The sequence below is a fragment of the Perca flavescens genome, chromosome 13, assembly GCF_004354835.1.
Source record: "Perca flavescens isolate YP-PL-M2 chromosome 13, PFLA_1.0, whole genome shotgun sequence".
Classification (NCBI taxonomy): domain Eukaryota; kingdom Metazoa; phylum Chordata; class Actinopteri; order Perciformes; family Percidae; genus Perca; species Perca flavescens.
In genome coordinates this window covers 34,043,366-34,066,491 of record NC_041343.1, presented here as the reverse complement: position 1 = coordinate 34,066,491, position 23,126 = coordinate 34,043,366, and the positions used below count along the sequence as shown (strand labels likewise).

Genomic DNA, 23,126 nt, shown 5'->3' with positions numbered 1-23,126 from the left:
GAAGAAAGGAGGATACCAAGATAAGAAGATCAAGGAGATACAGAAAGCTAAAGTAAATAGATGTTCACCATACAGTATCACACGTTATCATCTGTACCATACCACATCTTTCTCACCCATGTTAGGGCTCTCATTCTGTGTTCAGTTTGACAAGGGTCAACAGACCAGACATCTGTCCCACAGCCAGCCTGAGAACCTGCTTTACGGTCTGAATAGCCTGGGTGAAGACTCGTGCATCAGATGGCTGAGAAAAGGATAGCCCAGAGCAAGAGGGAGCCCAGCAGAGGCTAAGAAGGAGGCAGCAAAGGAGTTCACAAACCCACATACAGCTGAAGGAGGTACCGAATGACATGTGGGGTCCATTTCAGAAAGCAGGTTTAGTGAAAACTCTGAGTTTGCTAACCCTGAGATGAGGGTAATTCTGGGTTTTCCGTTTCAGAAAGAGAGGTAACTTAACCTCGGACTCTGTGAACCTAGCCTGGTCGGGAGCAGGTTTCCTCCTTTCAGTCTCCTCCCTCTGACACAGTGCTCTTTTATTTCATCATTCATTTATCAGTCTTAATCAAGCTCATTTTAGCACAGTTTGTATCTGCATGAATAAAAAAACAGGGGTGGTTTATTAACCATGTTAAGCAGACTATGAAACGTTTTTTTCTCGAACATGGCATTTCCTTTTGTTGACGATCCCGTTGATGAAGAAGCTGTATTACTTTGCAGGGAGTTAAACATACGTCTGGAGATGATATTGAAACCCCGACATTTTAATTTTTAGATAACTTCCTATTTGAGCGCTATCATTTTTCTTCCCAGTCTATCAGTTATGTAGCCTACCTAACCTTAGCCATCCTCGTATCACTAACGTCTCCCATCGTTGACATGCCCTTTTTTTTTTTTTAACTCAGAGTTTCCCATCTCAGGGTAAATCAACTCAGATATCAGGGTTAGACTCAGAGTTTGTTAAACCTCCTTCCTGAAACGGGCCCCTGCATTGTTAACGGCTGCTTTACCTGGTCTGTGCTTTTAAACAGAAACAAAAAAACAACAACCAAGAGGTTACACCCCTTTTTGTTGGTACAGCCTTACTTGGGTCTAAACAATGTGACTTGGGACTTGTTCAAGACGGTGAAGGTTAAGACTTGTGACTTACACATGTGTGACTTAAGACAGTTACACACCGGGGGCGTGACGAATAAGCGACGCAATATGCAAAATAATCGGCTGTGAATATTTCACATCAAAACTGTTCACACCGACAGCGGTGCAAATTTGCCATAGTTTTCAATAAAGGTTTTGGATATTTGCGCCAGCTCATCTACCGTATCAGTCGGACAGATGCTGAAGAGAGAAAGAAAGTGACGAAAGATGTGATGTGAGCGGACGAGAAAGAGAGAGCAGTCGGAGCAGAGGAGAGTTAACGATCAGTGGTGAAGATATGAAGTGACTGTACAGCAGCTAGAGTCTGCAGTTTGAGAACAAATAAATGTAGCAGCTCCTCACAATCACCAAAAGGTGTCCTGTCTGGTTTCCAGACTGCTGAGTGGAGGGACGGAGGTTAGCTTTGGGTACGTCCCAGGAAAAGCTGTAACACTAAGCTACTGTAAGTAGAGCCCTGCACGGGCCGAAAACTCCAGCCCTAACCCGGCCCTGGCCCGTGGTGTTCAAGCCCTACCCGACCCCAGCCCGACAACGCCTGCAATTTTTTCAGCCCGAACCCGGCCCGACCCTAGACCAACATCGATCACTTTTAAGCTCTCGGACGCGCTCTCTAATGCGCGCTGTCTCTGCTACACACGCAAACACACACACACGTCACACGCTACTAAGATGGGCACAATGACGAGAGAAGCTAAAATAAGCCCGAGGCCGACCCGAGCCCGATCTGTAAAAAAAAAAAAAAAAACGGCCCGAGCCCGGCCCGAATGGGCTTAGCCTGTCGGGGCCCAATGGGGCTTGCAGGGCTCTAACTGTAAGCTATTTATTGAGTTTCCTCCAACTCTAATTGAGTATACAGTTAATACTCAATTGAATTCCCTCTGCAAAACAGTGTAGTATATGTCTCGGGCTTATTGTGAAAGTTAAAAACGGAAAGAATGTGCTGCCTTTGTAAAGGTTGAAAGGAGTAATAAAGTTAGCTGACGTACAGTCTGTAGTTCAGACAGCAGCCTCTGTTTTGTTGTTGTTTGGTGATTCTCATAAGTGAACACTACTTGTGACAAAAAGAACAGTTCGAAAAAATATATTGACATGCGAAATAATCGCATGGAAAAAACGTCCCTGGTGTGCCACAGCCTTTAATCTCACCTCTGATATTTTAGATGAAGAGCTACTCTCCCACAAAGCCACAAACCAGAAATGTAAGACTCAAACTATGATGTCATCAGGTTACTAAGCTGCTTCATAGACAATGAATGTGAAACTAATTTTGTAGAATAAAAAAAAAAAAAGAGGTTTATTCTATGTTAGCGTTTCATTTCTGAAACAGAAAATCTACCCGTTACCTCCGAACACCCCCCTGGATGTTCTCAGTGTCATCTTTAAAATCTTTCTCAATTCATTGTTTTTGAAAAAGCTCCTGACATTATATCAGATGACATCACAATTTTGAGTTTTTGGATTTTTGAGAGTTTTTTAATGTTTACTGACATTTTGAACACACATGTATGAATTCCCAAAGTGCCCATAGTTCCCCTTTTGCTATAATGTAATGTACCAGACAGTTTTTGCTCCCATAAGTTTATTCATATGTGAACTTTAAGGATAGCACTGTTTAAATAGTGCATTTATCTGTAAAACAAGCAGTAAATGGAGATCTGTAGTGAATGGATTGGACAATGCTGTAAAATGTCAGCAGAAAAATGTATATATTTATTGCGTGTATTAGTAGTTGATGCAAATGCACTTTTACATAGCCCTTTTGGTTTTTGTACATTCCAAACCCCATTTACTAATGAGGAAATTGTGAACATATATTTGATAGTAACAGTAATTACTGTCAAATAATGTTTATGAAGTAAATCCCATGCACTTATAACAAAAGTCTGTAGATATATTGGTGTTGCTTGTTATTACTGTCAAAGTTTATATAAAATAAGCATGTATGTGCATATAATGGAGAGCTGCTTGTTATTACTGTCAACAAATGTTTATATAAAGTAAATCCCCTACTTCAATGAGGAAAAGTCTATTTAAGTGTAGCTATACCAGATAGTTGCTTTTAAATTACTATAAAACAATGTAATATAAAGAAACCTCATATATTAATAGTAAAAGTATGTATATATATATTGGATAGTTGCATGTTATTACTTTAAAGAACAGTTTATATAAAGTAAAATCCCATACAATAATGAGGTACAGTCTGTAGATATATTGGATAGTTGCTTGTTATTACTGTCAAATAATGTTTATATAAAGTGAACACCCATACAATAACGGTAAAACTATGTGTATATATTGGATATTTGCTTTTTATAACTAAAAAAAGAATGTTTATATAAAGTAAACCTCATATATTAAAGGTAAAGGTATGTAAATATATTGGAGAGTTGCCTTTTATAACTATAAATGAATGTTTATTTAAAGTAAACAACATACATTAATGGTAAAAGTATGTAAATATATTGGAGAGTTGCCTTCTATAACTATAAATGAATGTTTATTTAAAGTAAACAACACAAATCAATGGTAAAACTATGTAGATATATTGGAATGTTGCTTGTAAATACTCTCAAATATTGTTTATATAAAGTACTGACTATTATTACAATGTTTCTAGAAGGTATTATCTCATTATCTCTTTTTTGTGCAGTAAAAAAACAGTATTAAACAGGAATTTACCGTAAATAGATTGGATAATCATAAAATAAACGCCTAAAGGAGGGTATTTGAAAGTCATTTTACATCATTTTTGTGTGTTTTACATCAATGAAATCTGTACTTTAACAGGGAGTTCTTGTGGATGGATTGGATAAGCTTGTGAATTTACCAAAGAAAACCGTATGAAAACAGCAGTTTTCATTTAAATTATGTAATTTTAAGGTTATTTGCAATATTTTTTAGTTTTGATAAAGATTTATACATTTGTTTAACATTCTAGAAATGTTTTATAACAAGAATTTGTTTTAATTCTACAATAGTTAGACTGTAAAAATACAGAAAATATTTACAGGAAATTTCTGTATTTAAAAAAAGAATTTTCCTGTAAAATAATGTAAGGTTGTTTTACTGTAAGTTGACGGTAAGTGTTTGGCAACTTTGCTGCCAGACTTTTTACCGTTTTTTTTACGTGTTTTTTTTTTTACAGTGTGGGCCAGTAGGCCGATACACTCGTTCTAAACACTTTTCCGTGGGCCAGTAGGCTGATATACTCGTTCTAAACCCTTTTCTCTGGGCCAGTAGGCCAATATACTCGTTCTAAACCCTTTTCTCTGGGCCAGTAGGCTGATATACTCGTTCTAAACCCTTTTCTCTGGGCCAGTAGGCTGATATACTCGTTCTAAACCCTTTTCTCTGGGCCAGTAGGCCGATATACTCGTTCTAAACCCTTTTCTCTGGGCCAGTAGGCCGATATACTCGTTCTAAACCCTTTTCTCTGGGCCAGTAGGCCGATATACTCGTTCTAAACCCTTTTCTCTGGGCCAGTAGGCCAATATACTCGTTCTAAACCCTTTTCTCTGGGCCAGTAGGCCGATATACTCGTTCTAAACCCTTTTCTCTAGGCCAATATACTCGTTCTAAACCCTTTTCTCTGGGCCAGTAGGCTGATATACTCGTTCTAAACCCTTTTTCTCTGGGCCAGTAGGCTGATATACTCGTTCTAAACCCTTTTCTCTGGGCCAGTAGGCTGATATACTCGTTCTAAACCCTTTTCTCTGGGCCAGTAGGCCGATATACTCGTTCTAAACCCTTTTCTCTGGGCCAGTAGGCCAATATACTCGTTCTAAACCCTTTTCTCTGGGCCAGTAGGCTGATATACTCGTTCTAAACCCTTTTCTCTGGGCCAGTAGGCTGATATACTCGTTCTAAACCCTTTTTCTCTGGGCCAGTAGGCTGATATACTCGTTCCCTTAACTTTTCCCAATCACTCTCTATGGTAGTTCTTATCACTATGGGTGTCATATATTTACGGCCACAAGCGGGATTTTGGGGGCGCTGTTTAACCCATTCATGGAGAGCCCGTTTTCACGTTTAAGTGTAGTTCAAACTGTAGATTTTTAAACTTTTCTATGCTTTATGCAACAAGACTGCTAATCAGAAAAGGGACATATTGTATTTTACTGCACTACATTTATGTAGAAATCACTTTTCAGAATAAGATTTTTAAAACAAATGATTAATTTACAAAAACACAAGATAAACCATGCTTATAAAAGACAAAGTGGCGTTTCCCTCGAAGGGACCTTGAATGCACCAACATGGCAGCCACATGCAAAAACACAACTCCTATCGCAAAAGTCCCAAACACTCAGTTAAATGTGATCCTCGGGTTGCGGGATTGTGCGTGACACCGTGTGACAGATAGTGATAGTGATGTCTGCAAACAGAGAACATGCTGACCGTTAGCCTCTCAAAGGGCAGCTAACGTTAGGTTTTAGCACTGCGGGCTAACTTACAGAAGCATTTAGCACACACAGAGGCGGCGTAAGAACACTTACCGGATACCGGAGCTCTGCCCGGTCGCTCCGGTGGTTGAATGTGTCGGTTCAGCCTGTACTCATTAAGTGTTATAGGACACAAAGACTGGCGAGTTGCTGCAGCACTGCTGCACGTTGCCTGGCCGCAAAATTACGAATCCCACTATGGCTAAGACCTGCCCTATGAAGCAGCTCGATTGGTTGGGGTTAGGCATTTCACCTCAAGTGGTTAAGGTTAGGTTTGGGTTAAAACGCAGCGCGCAGAATGGGTGCTACGAGGGGCACGGGCACAAGGTGACCACTGGTGTGAAGGGGGTTAGGGTTAGGGGTACGGGTTAAATTGTATTGTGTGAATGCTATTGAAGGGCGGGTCTTGGCATGGCCATAGTGGGATTCGTAATATCGCTTGCCAAACAGCAGCAACACATGGAGTCTCTCCACCCAACCTTTAGGATGCAATTAGGAACGTATTGGAAATTCCGCTTTCACACGCTGAGTGTCATTTTCTGTCAGGTGATCAATAACAAACAGTTAGCCAATCTGCAAAAGGTATAATCAGGAAGCTACATATAAATAAACATTAAGTTGAATTGCTAATTTAATATGTCATAAGATTTAAACTCGAATCACTGTGATAAAACGAAAAACTTGTTTCCACCCGGTCTCAAACCGGGGACCTTTCAACCCCCGCCCTCCGCGTGTTAAGCGAACATGATAACCACTACACTACAGAAACTCAAAAGAGGTGCTGTTTATGGGAATGTCCTTATATTTCTCAATTACGACTGTTAACAATTGTTTAAACAAGGCTAGCGGACGGTAGAATTTATTATATATATATATATATATATATATATATATATACTGCCGATGTTTCCGTCCAGTTTGGAACCGGGTTCCAGTTTGGACCTATTTCAAAGGAAAAGTAGAGATTAACTCCCTTATCTTTTCTCCATTCATTGTTATCAGTACGGGTGTCATATATTTTCGGCTGCAAGCGGGATTTTGGTGGCGCTGTTTGCCATGTAAAAGTATCAAGTATGTACATGTATACCGTTCTCTTAATACATCCATGAAGTATAGGCTACACTCTGCACAAAATATACTGAAAATTTACCAAACAGACATAAAAAGTGATTTTAGGCGTGAATAATTCAGTCAGTTGTAAGCAGTAAAATATAAAGAAAGAAATTCACTTTTATACACACACACGCACACACAAACACACATACACACACTGACACACACACACACAAGAAAGAGAGAGAGAGAGAGAGAGAGAGAGAGAGACACCACCTTGTCCTTACCCTTGTGCAGCTGCAGTTTCCTCGCGCACAATTGATCCATCAATCAGCAGAGCGAGACAGCAGAGAGAGAGAATTTTAAAGTTCTTCATATAACTGAAGGTAAGTTCAGATTCTGAACCAGACTCCACTGAAAAAACGAAAACCATTTAAGAAATAGTCCAGACCTTTAGGAATCATTGTTTCACGGGATGTTGTTTAATAACTTATTTATACATTTTAACGTTTTTGCTTACAGTTTTTTACAATCACTTTGGCAATAATTTCACAACGTTGATGTCATTTTTCCAAACCAATGATCAAAATGCACATTGTTTCAAAACTTGTTTCAATTGCTTGGATACAATACACATAAACCAAAGATCATATGATCATTTAACAAAGATCACCTGTTTAATATGACACAACTTAACATCAAAGTACTACTATTTCAAAAAGCAATTCACACATTACATTTCAGATGATTCAGATGATGTCTATTCATTCCATTACAATCATCTAACTATCAATCCATACAACTGCTCAAAATGATAAGTAACTGTTGCATAACTCTTAATGCATAGTTGTATGGAAACAGACAAACAATATTCCATGTTTAGATCATGAAAGTTTCAAGATAACCAGATTCATTGTCACCAATTAGCGTGGAGCATGAACCAATTAGACTACATTATGTATGGATTTAATTGTAAATGTATTTCATCATCATTCTTTACTGTAATATACTACTGTTCATCAGTCACTGTTTTTTTTGCTCCCATGCACTACCTTACTGTAATGTACTAATGTTTGTCAGACACTGTTTCTATGGTCCCATGTACTATCTTTGAGAATATTTACAGTATTGACAGTACTGCACTGTATGGATGCAGGCCCTTGGAATTGCTGGTCCAATTCTGCCATCTCGTTACTGATGATTGAGATATATAATTGATATATACTACTTTATATTTTAAGTACTGTATCTATATATATATATATATATATATATATATATATATATATATATATATAGTATGTATACTGCTATGTACTGCTCTGTGGGCAGCAGATCAGACTGTGGTGGTACTGGGCAGCTTCCAGGTATGATTGTGGAACTGTGTGAAACAGGTCATGGTCATTTGTGTCGTTGCAAATGACAATTTGTTCTCAATCGACTTACTTGGATAAATAAAGGTTATATATATATATATATATATATATATGTGTTAGTGTTTTGTATGATATTGTTCTATGATTGACTAAATGTTCCAGTTGGAAGAGAACTTGTTAAAGGGTGTGTTTTGGGCGTAACATGCAATAAACCAATCAAAGGGTCATCTCCCATTCCCTTTGAGAACATGTTAGTGTTTTGTGAGAATTATTTGATTTTGAGACATGATTGACATTGTTTTGGTAGACATAGTACATTGTGTTAGTTTATTATTGTATTTTGAAAATCAGTGTTGGAGTTTAGTTTACAATGTGTGATTTTTAGGATGAAATTACCTGTTTTGCCAATTGTTTGTTGTAGGTGTGTTGGTGCGTTAAGAGTTTAGAAAAGCTGTTAAAAGAATTGAAAAAGTTGTCATAGCGATCGGATAAAACTGTGAGTACAATCTTGATTTTATGTTTTTAACTGAAACCTGGTTGGACCATAATAACAGTGCTGCTGCTCTCATTGAGTCAGCTCCCCCTAACTTCAGTTTTATGAGTGAGAATAGAGTGAATAAGAAAGGAGGTGGAGTCGCCATTTTGTTTAATGACTCATTCCAATGTAAGCTATCTTATGGAAATTTTACTTCTTTTGAATATGTGGCTATTAAGATAAGGTCTTTCTCTCGAGCTATATTTCTGAATATCTACAGGCCACGTAGATACTGTGTAGCCTTCTTTGATGACTTCACTGAACTGCTATCTATAATCTGTATTAACTTTGACTGTGTAATTATTGCTGGTGATGTCAACATTCATGTTGGCAACACCCAGGACAGAGGGACCAAAGAACTGTGTTTTATTTTTGAGAGCTATGGACTGACTCAGCATGTGACAGTCCACGCACAATAAGGGGCAGACTCTGGACTTGATTATCTCCAAGGGTCTGAACATTTCCAAGGTTGTGGTGACTGATGTTGCTCTCTCTGATCATTCCTGTTTTCTTTAATGGCACTATCTCTGTGCCCAAAAGTGTTCAAACAAAGTTAATCAGAAAACGGTATGTCACTGAAAACACCAGTGAAAAATTAATTCAGCTTTTCTCCTCTACACCCGCCCTCACTGGGGTTTTAGTCACTGAGCTTGTAGATAATTTCAACTGTAAAATTGCAAAAGTTATTTTAATGCCATTAGCCCCACTAAGGTCAAAGCTGTCTCTGGTAAGAAAAGATCTCCATGGAGAAATTTCATACTGGTAAGAACACAAAAAAAGTGTTGAAAAGCTGAACGCAGGTGGCGAAAAGCTAATCTCCAGGTCCACTACAACACCCTTAAAGAGAGACTTTGCATGTATAATTTGGAACTGAGGAATGCAAGGCGGTCCTTTTTCTCCGACATTATTGCCAAAAACAATAATAATTCACGTGCTTTGTTTGCTACTGTCGATAGATTAACAAAACCCTCCAGTACCAGTAGCATCTGAACTTTTATCCACCAAGCCCTGCAATGAATTTGCCTCCTTCTTCACAGACAAAATTCAGAAAATTAGACAGTCAGTGCCAACATATCGAGTACAGAGTTTGTGTTGTCACAGTGTCCAGGCAAAACAAATTCCAATATGACACAATTTCATATGCTCAATGATAAAAACCTGGAGGACATTATACAACATCTGAAAACCTCCTTCTGTTGCCTTGATATTCTACCAACGGGCCTTTTCAGAAAAAAATGTAATTGTCTTCTGATCTTGTACAGATTGTAAACACGTCTCTGCTCTCAGGTATCTTCCCACAGGACCTGAAAACTGCAGTCATCAAGCCACTCCTAAAAAAGAACAATCTAGACACGACACTAATGAGCAACTATAGGCCAATATCAAACCTTCCGTTTTTAAGTAAAATCATAGAAAAAGTGTTTTTTCCAACAACTCAACCTTTTCCTGTCACTAAACAAGTTTTGATGCCTTCCATTTGGGTTTTAGACCACATCACAGCACTGAGACGGCTCTTGTTAAAGTCTTTGATGACATCCACTTAAACACAGATAGTGGCAACATTTCAATCCTAGTATTACTTGATCTCAAACACACACAAACACACACACAAACACATACACACACACACACACACATACACACACACAGACACTGTCAAGTTATCTGGGTGTTTTCATCAGTGACTGCCTCAACTTTGAAAAAAAGATTAGGGTGACAACAGAGGATACGTTGACAACTCACTCCTTATCCAGGCATTTATTTAAATTTTACACAATATAACAGGATTTCGTAGTAGTAAGTAGGTTGAAAACCTTTGAATAGAAAAGGAAAAAAAGAGAAAACACACAAATTAGCTCATTATTGAAAGTCATAAGCATCCAAATAAACAATGAGGAGCAAACTTAGTCATTTAATAATGTACAAAGTAATTAAACACCTCAACAATATAAATCAACATTATATATATATAAATATATATATATATATATATGTACACTACCGGTCAAAAGTTTGGGGTCACTTAGAAATTTCCATTCCACTCCATTCCAGACACAATACCTGCTGAGATCAGTTGTATTGTTTTTTTTAACCAGGGCAGCAGTTTTCAGATTACATTATTTGCTTACATAATTGCAAAAGGGTTCTCGACTGTTGTAGAAAGAAGTGGCTGAAGAAACACTTGAAATTCATGTTTTTTGGTCTAAACGTCATACCCAAATTAAAAGTGGTCCAGCTCCCATATACTTTGACACTCAGGGGTGTGCCTGATATCATTGGAAAGGTGATTGATGTGGGTTTGTTTGTGTATTTGAGAAGTGTTGTATTTTGTAGTTTTTTGGCTTTTTTATTTGCACTTTTCAAATAGAAATAAAAAAACGCACAGACATATTTGTAGAAAAGAATTCATATAAAATCCATTTTTGAGTCTTTTAGCTTCTGAATTTTTTTCTGTAGTAAGCTGAGACGTGGCTAATGCTGTGTTGTCTGTCACCTGTCAGATGTGTTTACAGCAGTGTATTTTAATAATTTTACAGATTTATAACTTGGACAGAAATAAAAATCTCCATTCTAGCCTCTGTAACTCTGTGTCAGTAAGGCCTAGAATCACCCTGACACAACTTGAGTGTTTCCTTTCCAATGATATCAGGCACACCCCTAAGTGTCAAAGTATATGGGAGCTGTACCACTTTTATTTTGGGTATGACGTTTAGACCAAAAAGCATGGAATTTCAAGCATTTCTTCAGCCACTTCTGTCTACAACAGTCGAGAACCATTTTGCAATTATGTAAACACATAATGTAATCTGAAAACTGCTGCCCTGGTTAAAAAAAACAATGCAACTGATCTCTGCTGGTATTCTGTCTGGAATGGAAATTTCTAAGTGACCCCAAACTTTTGACCGGTAGTGTATATGTATATGTATATGTATATATATATATATATATATATATATATATATATATATATATATATATATTAGAACACCCCAATTTATTTTGTTTTTTATTGAAATTTAGCAGTTCAAGTCCAATGAATAGCTTGAAATGGTACAAAGGCACATGGTGAACTGCCTGAGGTTAAAAAAAAAGTAAGGTTACCCAAAATTAAAAAGTTTCAGTATTTTACAAAAAGGCCTTTTTCAGGGAACAAGAAATGGGTAAACAACGTAAAGCTGTTCTGCAGCAATGGAGGTTGATCAAGCTTTGAAAGTTGGTGCTACCAATTCACTCAGGTGTTCACACTGGTCTGGATTACTTACAACCCCCTCTGTTTGTATAAAAGGATTGTTGGAACACACTGTGGTACCGTACCCTCGTGAGCATTATATGTACAGTATTGTACTGCAGAAAGTAGTGTGTTGCTATAATAATGGCGGGGAAAAGGCAATTAACAATGGAAGAGAGACAGACCATCATAACACTTGAGAAATTGCGAAGAAAGTCAAGGTGTCAGTGAGTACAGTATTCTTCACCATCACAAGGCACTTAGAAACTGGGGAAACTCTGACAGGAAGAGGTCTGGCAGACCCAAAGCTACAACAGAATCAGAAGACAACTTTCTGAGAGTCAACTGCTTGCGTGATAGGCGGCTCACAGGACAACAGCTTCAAGCACAGCTTAATAGTGGTCGTAATAAGAAGTCTTTGTTTCAACTGGAAAGAGAAGACTTGGAGCTGCAGGTCTGATAGGTCCAGTTGCAGCAAGAAAGCCATTGTTAAGACGTCAGAATAAGAAAAAGAGGCTTGCCTGGGCCAAGAAACACTGTCGATGGACTACTGAAGACTGGAAGAAGGAGTTATGGACCGATGAATCAAAATTTTAAATCTTTGGTTCATTACGCAGGATTTTTGTACGTCGTCGATTAGGATGGTTCCTCAGTGTGTGACATCAACTGTCAAACATGGAGGAGGAAGAGTGATGGTCTGGGGCTGTTTTGCTGGATCCAGGGTCGGTGATTTGTACAGAGTGAAAGACACGCTGAACCAAAATGGCTACCACAGCATCTTGCAGCGCCATGCAGAACTACCTTAGGAAAAAAGGACAAGATGGTAAGCTTAAAAACATGGAGTGGCCAGCACACTCACCAGACTTAAACCCCATTGAGCTGATTTTGTTATGGGCTGGCTCTGTCTTTCCCTGTCCCTACCTGTTTTCCTCTTCCCTTTTTCCCTGTGTTTGTTGTCTGTGTCTGTCTCCACCTGCTGTGGCAGTTCATGCAGAGGATCTAGGTCAATGGGCATGGCCACTCTCTCCAGCTCTGTTCCCTCCAGCTGCAGCTCATTCCATCAATCAACCAGCAGTTATCTACCCGGGCTGTTCACCTCTCCAGCGCCAGTTCGTTTCTACACAACCAGTCGTAACATGGCTCCATAAACCTACCTCTGATTCCGTTCCTACACTCTCTGCGTTGTCGTTGTTGCCGCATTTAACCTTGTCTCTCCTCTGGTCAGATTCCGTTCTGTACCTGCTGCCTGCCTGCCGCTCCCATGCTGTGACCTGCTCATCTGCTTCCTCCTCTCCTTGTCATCCAGCTCTCAGTGCTGCCGGTTCTCCACACCACTCAGATCTGAAGCCGCTCCACCCCGAACTGTTACTCTCTGCCTAACACGCTGTGTAAATAAACACCTTAACTGACCCTCTCTGTCCGTGTGTTCGTCTCTGAGCCTGAGTCACTAAACCGGAGCTTAACAGGTTTGGGATGAACTGGACAGAAAAGTGAAAGCAAAGCAGCCTACAAGTGTCACACATTTATGGGAACTTCTGCAACAGAGTTGGGAAGAACTTTCTGAAGAATATTTGATTTCCAGTGTAGAATGCCACGAGTGTGTTCAACTGTATCTGCCAAAAACCGGGGTGTTCTAAAACTTTTGACCGTGTGTGTGTGTATGTATGTGTGTGTATGTATATATATATTTATGTGTATATATATATATATATATATATATATATTTATGTGTGTATATAGTCATGTGAAAAACCTAGGACACCCATGCAAAAGTTGACTAAATAGAGGAATAAAAAAATCATCTTAATGCCTTAATTAAAGAAAATGAGGAAAATTCTAATCTTTAAGGACACCAATTTTCTTTGTGAATGAATAATGTATCGTAAATGTTCTTCCTTAAAATACAGGGGGCATAAGTAAGTACACCCCTATGTTAAATTCCCATAGAGGCAGGCAGATTTTTATTTTTAAAGGCCAGTTATTTCATGAATCCAGGATACTATGCATCCTGATAAAGTTCCCTTGGCCTTTGGAATTAAAATAGCCCCACATCACTACATACCATTAACCAGAGATCAGCATGGGGTACTTTCCATAAAATCATCTCTCAGTGCAAATCAAACCAGCTATTAGGCTAACTGAAATAAAACCAGGCCAATCTCTAGGTATGGTGAAGGGTATGTGATGATGTGGGGCTATTTTAATCTCTCTAGCTCCCAGGACTGTTTGACTGTCCACTAGATGGAATCATCGTTCAATCTTTATTCAACCATGCTTTTCTATATATCTCCTGAGCCTTGCTGCAAAAAAAGCGCAACAGATCTCAGCTTTGACTGCATCTCCTTTCTGATCCAGTGGCGTCAGCTTGGCTTTTGAGTCCAACAACCGGACCTCAACTCCTTGACTTGTTTTCCATCTCAGGAACATCACAGCGCCATAGGTCTTGTCACTTCCATCTGAGAATGTTATTCCCTATGGTTCTCCTTTCCAGTCAGCTGGTGTGAGACTCCTGTGGAATCTGATCTGCCCAAGCTGGACATACTCTTCCAACAATCTGATGGCTTCCTCTCTGAGGCTCTCCGAGAGTGGTTTATCCCATGTTTCTTGGGTCAATTTTAATTTTACGTCGCCTGAAATCTTTTCTGACAAGAATTGTGCTAAGCTAATTTGGTTGTAAAGTGCAGCTACTTGGCTTAACAGCTCCCTCCTAGTGAGTGGGTTTGGTGTCTTGGCTCTCACATCCTCTTTGAGACGATCCTTGCCTATCCTCATTTTCTTTTTCCTCTTTGAAAAGTTGATTGACGTCATCATGTAGAGTCTGTTGTCCTCAACTTGGTACCCAATTCCCAGGGCTTTGTTATCTGGTTTGGAAGGATCAAGGTTTGACCTTCTCCAGCTATTTCACCTGATTTTCACTCCTGCCTCCCACTTTGGCCTGACCGGACCCATGGTTTGAGGAAGAAGCCACTAGCTTTCAAAATTTCCTCAACTCCTCCTGTGATTTTGTCCAGTTGTTTCAGGTCATTGTGGGAAGTTAAGAGGTCATCCACATAACTATCCTCCTCAAGCGCTCTGCATTCTTCCTCCAGGTGAGAAAACACAGGCAGTTTTGCGGTTTCTCGCACAACTAGTTGTGCAATACAGCCAGCTGTTTTATCCCCAATATTGACTCTTGTGATGGCATATTCAACTATCTCATCTTCGCTGTCCCTCCAGAGGAATCTGTGGAAATTAATTTCCTCTTCCTCTAACCACAATGCATTGTACATTTTCTTTATGTCTCCTAGACCTGCATACACACCTCTTCCGAATCTCAACAGGACAGCTCTGACTGGGTTGAGAACATCTGGCCCCTTAAGCAGAATATCATTCATGCTTAGCCCTTTGAAGTTCTGACTGCTGTTCCACACTAGTCTTACTGGAGTTGTCACTAAGTGGGGCTTTGGCACCACCAAGTGGCTTACATACCACATAGGCCCTTTTCAGCTGCTCATCATTTCATTTGTGAGTTTTATGGCTTCTCCTCTTGAAACCATCTCTTGGACTTGGGTTGCATATGCGAATTGCCACTCTGGTGTCTTTCTTACTTGCCTTTCCGACCTCAAGAATGTGTATCTCCTCCACCAGGGTCATTTCTTTTCCTCCAGGTTGACAGTTTCCACACCAACATCCTCCACACCTTGGTTGACAGGCTGCTCCAATGCTGTCCCATTTCCACCAATCCAGGAACACACGAGTAGCAGCTGTAACTCTAACCTCAGCCATCTTTTTCTCTTGCATCTGGGCTGTCGGGCTGACAATCTCCTCATATTTCACAGTGGCTGTTCTCATGGAGCGAGCAAAGTGGGTTTTGGACCCATGCATTGCCACAAGTCAGGGTGTGCTCCGCCTACTGTTTTCCCTAATGGACTGTCCCATAAGACAAGGTCTCTAAACAACTCTCACCCTTCCTTCTCTATGGCTAATGAGAGGTTCCACCTCTTTTGGTCTTCTTAAATCCTCTAGTTTTATCTCTGGGAAGAATATTTGTAGCTTCTCTGGTCCAACATCTTTGTGCACCTTGGCGATCTCATCCAGGCCTTAGCAGACAACTTAATCTCTTTCTGTCCCTTTAGGAGTCCGGACTCTGATTCTGAGGACATATCGTTCAATGTTCACTTTCATGGTCATCCCACCTACTCCATGCACCATTAAGGTTATCTTCTCACTTTGTAACCTCAGTCTGTCGGCAGACTTATGGGTAATGTAGTTTGTGTCTGACGCAAGGTCCACCAGAGTCCCAATCTTCTGCCCTGCATTAGTCGTGACCTCCATCAGCATCATGAGTACAGGAAGTTTACATAGGCCATTTCCTTTCAAAAGTTCAGACTGGTTCTTACCGGTGCTTCCTGTTGTCACTGTGGTCTTGTTGTTGAACGGTTTTCTGCACCTTTCTGCTTGCTCAGGGAGAGTTCAGACAAGAAACTCTATTAGTCCTCTGTCAGCTTGCTCTTTCTTTCTGCTTTTTTCAATCCTCTCTTCTCCCCTTTTTAATTTTTCTCTTGGGCAGAGAAAGTAATGGTGGTCTGCACTCCTTCCCCTTTTACAATCTCTGTTTCTGCACAGGTATGCATCTCTGCAATATCCATCCTCATCATGGCATCCAAGGCATTTTCTGCAGGCTCCCAGCTTCTCCAAAGCAGGCTTTTTCTACAGTCTGTATCAGGTCAATGACTTTCCTTGGCTGATTATTTACTTCAGCTGATCCTGATGGCTCCCCCTGCTTTTGCAGGTTTTCCCAATCCATCCTCCACCTGTGATACTCTCTTTTGCAACCACTGAAGATGGGAAGGCTAGTTGGTTTAATTCTCACAATCGGTGTTGCTGCTGGTATGGTCCTCTTCCTCTCTCACCTGTGCCTACCACCTCCTCTGCAATCCTCCGTGCAGTGACAAACACAGCTCTCCCTTGCTCAAGCATGTTGTTAGTTGCTGTCAGGTCTTTGTACCCCTTATACCTCCAGGTTGATGGATTGAACAGGTAAGTTCCTCGCTTGGTCACAGGTTTTTTCTGCTTCCATGATTGCTGCTGTGAGCTCTTTCTGACCATACCTCGACCACATTTGTTTGGACAATGTCTTTCACCTCCTCCTCAAAATAGGTAACTGAGGGCACACACACCAATCCATCCAATCACAGCTCTGTAAACATATGATCTCTGTGATTTTCATGTCAGAGAGGAGAGTAAAGTTCTCTCAACCGGTTTATTAAACCACTCAAACAGTGACACAAAGAACGTTATCATTATTATTAGATGGGTTGCAATGTCTCACTGAAAATAAAATGCACACAAATGATAAAATTCATTTTTATTAGGATAAATCCCTTGAGATGTAGCATCTCGTTTTCAAGGGGGTCCTTAAAGGCAAACATATACAATTCATTCACAATTAGACAAAACTGTTAACAAAACAACTTGAGGAGACCTCAAGAAAAACATACATCAGAATTATTAAATGAGTTTAATTATGATATTGATATTCTAATTATTAACTTGCAATCATCCTAGGTTAATCTAAATGACTAAATGATTGTTTGGTTAGGTTTGTGGATTCAGTAACATTTATTTATGCTTATTTTGAGACAGTTTTGAGTTTTTCAAGTTTGGGCAGAGCTGTGGTCAGCCAGAAATCACACACAACTTGACAGTTGATAACCAGCACGGCAGTGAGGACAAGGATCAAAGGCCTGAAGTCAAGCTGTTGATGCAAAGGAAGAATTGACTGTAAAACGCTACACCATGGCAAAGGAAACGTTTGGGAAAACAGTCAAGCAACTGAAGCAAGAGCGGACCTTAGCCAAATCTGCTTTCACCAGGCAAGCGAACTACCTGAGCAAAGCTGCAGCTGGTATGATTAAGCATGAACTACAAGAGGAGTTCAGCAAGCTCAGTTCCCTGGCAAGAAATGTCAGTGATGCAAATGATGACTACGCGGCTGGCCTGCTGTCTGAAGCGGGAACTAAGGGAGATGAAGAGGTCAAACTCGACAACGACCAGCAGGCTGATCTTGAAAGGACGATTGAAGAGTGCGACATGAAACTGGAGGACATCCGAGAGGCAGTCCAATTCAACCTCTGGCCAAGATATGGTAAAGAGGAGGTGGACTTTGCAATCCAAGAAGAAAGCCTGTGACAGAGCCAAAGAAATCCCCGTCACTGCTATTAAAGTCGCACAAACCAAGGAAGGTAATTGACCTAATTCAAGCTGTGGAAAAGGCTCTGAATGACCTCACGGAGCTCGAAAGTAGTGGAGCCATAAAGAATACCCTTGTCATCAGATCCATAGAGAGCAAGCTGCCGGATAACATGAAGAGGGACTGGCTGACATTCATGGTCAATCCAAGAAATGGAGTCACACCCGACAATCACTTCGACAGCCTTCTAAAATTCTTAAAGACACAAGATGACATACAGGAGAAACTAGACCAGTTGGGTGTAAGTGAAAGACCTGAAAAGAAAGCTACGTACCCTGAGAAGCGGTATGCTTCCACAAGGTCCACGAGAAAGGGAGGATGCGTTGTGTGTGGAGATGAAAAGCACCGTGAGAAGATTTTCATTTGTAAGCAGTTCAAAGAACTAAAGCCTGTTGAGAAGCTGAATGCTGTCGAAAGACTGGAAGCATGCAGAGGATGCCTCAGATGTCATGGAGAGGATGAGGAATGTACGGACACTTACCTGTGCAGAAACAGAGACTGCAAAAGAGGAAGCTCCTCGGATCACCATTTCTTTCTCTGCCTTAAAGGAGGGGTCAAGAGGAAAGAATACGTGAAAATGGAAAAACCCAGCACCAGGAGGCAAACATTCACAGAGGAGCAAGAGAGATTAATACGCGAGCTTACCCCGGACATGGCAGAAAAATTCAGGAATGCTTTCACCAACATGACTCTTAGTGAAGAAAGACAGCTTGAGATAATCAGGCAAGGTCTCAGTTACGTGGAGTCAAATGTGCATAGTCAGGAGCCTCACTGGGACACAAAATATCCTTGGATTGAAGATCCAAGTTCCCTGCCCAACAACAGAAGCGCAGTGAAAGCCACGTTTCTGAGGACGGAGAAACAACTCAAGAGAGAACCAGATTGGCGTGCAGCATACATAACTAAAGTTCATGAGATGTGGAAAGGAAGGCAGCAAAGAAACTCACTAGAAAGACCATTGCCGACTGGAAAGGTCCAGTATGGTACGTCAGTCACTTGATAGCACCGAACCCACACTCTGTAACAACACCTGTCCGACTGGTATGGAACAGCAGCCAGAGGTTTAGAGGAAGCAGCATGAATGACCTTCTTCTGAAAGGGCCTGATGTACTTAATCCCATTCGAGCGGTACTGCTAAGGTTCAGGAGAGGAATCCATGCTGCTCTCGGCGACATCAAAAAGATGTACAATTCTGTGTGGCTTGAAGACCTGGAGATGCACCTCCATAGATTTCTCTGGAGAGACGGTGATGATGGGGACATTGAGGAATATGCCATCACCAGGGTCAACATGGGCGATCGACCAGCAGGGTGTATCGCACAACTAGCCATGAGAGAGACAGTGAAGTTGCCCATGTTCACTCATCTGAAAGAGGAACGGAGAGTCCTTGAAGAGGATTCCTACGTAGATGACATCCTGACATCCCATAATGACCTGGAAAAGCTAGACGGAACCACCAAAAAGTCGAAGAAATTCTAAAGGCAGGTGGATACTTCCCTCGCCGTAGGTCCGATCAGGCCAAAGTGGAAGGCAAACATCTACATCAGAACATCCAGCATCGCCAGATGAAGTCTTCATCCTCCCAACCAAGTGAGAGAAGGAGACAACAGAGCCCTTGGAGTTGGTTATTTAGTCGAATCAGACAAACTGTACCTCATGACCTCGATAAACTTCTCAAATAGACAAAAGAAGATGAGGATCAGTCAAAATCTCATTGGAGAGGAAGTGAGAAGGAAAACTCCAAACCCACTGACTCAAGGCAACTGCTTAGCCAAGTAGCTAGTTTGTATGACCCAATAGGCCTTGCAACACCTGCCAAACAGAAAGGAGCCATTTTTAGTCAGAAAACCATTCCAAGAAACTGGAGGCAAAGCTCTAACAAGAGACACATGGGACACACCTCTGTCTGAGAAACTTAGAGGAGAAGTAATCCACCTGTTTGAGGAATACACACGCCTCAACCAAATTACCTTCCATAGAAGCCTGACTCCAGTCAAAAGTATTGGGGAACCCTGGTGAACCTTGAAAAGCACAGTCGGATGCAAGTAGAACATTGGCTCCATCTGTTAGATAGTCAAACTGTGCTGGGTGCAATCCAAAGGGACAGTTATGGGTACCAGACCTTTTTTGCAAACAGAGTGGGAGAGATCCAAAAGTCCACATCAGTTGAGGACTGGAGATGGATTACAGGTGAGCAAAACATTGCTGACCTCACGACAAGAGGAGCAACCCCAGAGGACCTCAAAGAGAACTCTGTGTGGCAGAATGGCCCAGAGTTTCTGAAACGACCTGTAGAGGATTGGCCGACAAAGTCAGCCAAAGAAGTCGCTGCAGATGCCAAAGAAGGCATAAACAAGCTCCAAAGGAAATGTTTTACAGCAGCACTGACCCGAGCGCAGGTGGGAAAAAAAATCCAACATGCTCCACATATACCAATATCTCCAACCTCTGACAAAGGTATAGACCTGCAAAGCAGCCCTAACGGAAGAGGGCACCAAATCCAAGTCCAAAGACCACCTTCTGGTTCTTCAGTGGGGAATATCCTTAACATCAGTAAGTTCAGCAGTTTAACCAGGTTGACAAGAGTCATTGCCTGGGTGTGGAGAGCTGCCACAAGGTGGAAAGAAATGCTGGCCAAGACCACCACCACAAGCAAGCCAAAGAAGAAGGAAATTCCTTTAGCTCTTGAGATCAAGTCCAGAATCAAGAAAGCTACACTTACCATCATGGAGTGTGAAGATGCACTCAGGGATCTCTTCCTTGTGGCCCAAAAGGATGTAACCTGGCCAGACACCACACTCAGCAGGCTTGCTGTGGTCAAAGAGGAAAACACTGGACTTTTGCTCTGTAGAGGAAGATTCCAAATCTTTAATTAAGAAAAACCGCAGTACAGGCTTGCCAGAGTTATTGACGCTAACACTGACAAGAAGGGAATTGTGAGGGATGTATATCTCCGATCCTTCCCCAGCTACCCAGTCGCAACTGTGAAGCCCACTAAAAAGATGGAAAAAACATTCAATCAAGATACCTGCAACAGTTCTTCACAGGGATGTCAGACGGATAGTTGTCTTGCTTCCAGTTGAAGAGCAGCAGCAACAGGATCAAAAATAGAGTAACTAAATCCAACACATCACAATTCCTGATTACAAGCTATACTGAGCACTCAAGCCTAAATTCACTCAGGGCACTCAAAGCACTCCCAAACTGCAGGGGGCAACCATGCAACCGGAGCTGTTGAAAACAACCTCCAGGAAGTGCTCTTGGGACCACATTAACCTGTGCACCCACAAGCAGTGCATGGCATTGACATGTTTGGTAAAAGCTTACTCGGCTCTCATTCATTCCTGAGAAGAGATACCAATGACCACAGCTCCTGATCATCCAAAGACGCAACTGGTAGGACAGAATGTGTTGAAATGTGTTGAATTCATGCTTCTATATGCCCTTTTTGTTTGGTTGTAACATACAATTTAAATTAAATAGTGAAGACTTTATTATGTGAACGTAGAACTTGACAGTAACGTTACTCTAATCATGTGTATTGTTGAATTATTAAATGAGTTTAATTATGATATTGATATTCTAATTATTAACTTGCAATGATCCTAGGTTAATCTAAATGACTAAATGATTGTTTGGTTAGGGTTGAGGATTCAGTAACATTTATTTATGATTATTTTGAGAAAGTGAAATTGAGAGTCATTTGTAACTAATCCATGGTTTTTGTTTGTGTGTTTTGAAGGTTATCAACCTATTCTGTTCCATCCTTATGAAAATAATAAATCATAAAGTGAACAGTTTTGAGTTGTCCTTTCCGTTCATCAAGGATAAAGCAGTTTTCAAGTTTGGGCAGAGCTGTGGTCAGCCAGAAATCACACACAACTTGACACATACATACATACTGACAAACAAAAGCAAAGCTCTCCTTCACACCAAAACCACCCATATCCTCCCCATTCAAACCATTAAATATTAGACAATAAACCGTTTAGGTCATTCACATACAGTTGAAAGAGAGAAAAAAAAAAAAAATAATAATAAATAAATAAATAAATACAAATATCAAGCATGAGGAAAACAATTGCAGCTTGTATGCAAAGAATTAAGAAGACCCATCTTAAACTGGTGAAAAGAGGAGATATATCTAAAAGACTTAGGTAAACCATTCCAATCGGAAGGGGCTTTAAATTTAAAGGCTCTCCTCCCAATTTCTTTTGATATATGTGGTACAGAGAAAAAAAGGTGGTCAGTATATTTTAGACAATAAGATGATTGATATAAAATCAAGTTTTGTTTCAGATAGGATGGGTTGTTTGAAAAATGCATTTATAAACAAACTGCAACCAGTGAAACTGATGTCTAGCAGTTAGTGAAAACAAATTAAATGACAGTGATGGGTTCTAAATTGACACCTCAGAACAAATCTGCAGAGACTATTATAAATCACATTCAAAGTTTTAAGATTGATTTCGGCCATGTTCTGATAAACAACATCCGCATAGTCAATTATAGGCAATAATAGTTCAGTAATAATTTTTAGTTATTACAGTTAATTGAGCGGTATAACATTCTTAAGCTACAGTTTATTTTTTCACAATGGAGTCAATATGAGGTCTGAAGGTAAGTCGGGAGTCGATCCAAAGGCCAAGATATTTAAACTCCTCAACATTCTCTAGAGGTGTACCATCCAAGAATTTAACCTCAAGAGAGTTATTTTGCTTGTGAAGTGCAGATCTCGTTGCAAAACACATGCTATAGCATTTATTTTTATTCAACAAAAGCAGATTAGAAGAGAACCATGTTTGAATATGATTGAAATCAAATTGAAAAGAGGTTTGAATCTCAGATATGTCATGTTAAGATGTATACATGACTGTATCATCTGCATATAGATGGATCTGACAATCTAAAACATATTTGTGGTAGATCATTTATAAAAAATAGAAAATAAAAGGGCCCTAGGGAAGAACCCTGAGGGACACCAGTTTAAATTATTCTAGGCTGAGAAAAAACAGCATTAAGAGACACGCTTTGGACGTCTGTAATGAAAAATATGCATTAAACCAAAGAACAGCTGATTTGGAAAGACCAATAGCATATA

General features: G+C 40.3%; 1 protein-coding gene and 1 pseudogene across 1 annotated transcript in view; both read right to left on the bottom strand.

Moving 5' to 3' along the window:
- The window catches only part of LOC114566763 (uncharacterized), a 94,001-nt gene extending 88,240 nt beyond the window's left edge, over positions 1-5,761 (bottom strand). Inside the window, exon 1 of the mRNA XM_028595486.1 lies at positions 5,655-5,761. The gene's annotated coding sequence lies outside the window, so the exon portion shown is untranslated. The remainder of the gene's footprint in view (positions 1-5,654) is intronic.
- The window catches only part of LOC114566296 (basic proline-rich protein-like), a 173,326-nt pseudogene that overhangs the window by 70,919 nt on the left and 79,281 nt on the right, over positions 1-23,126 (bottom strand).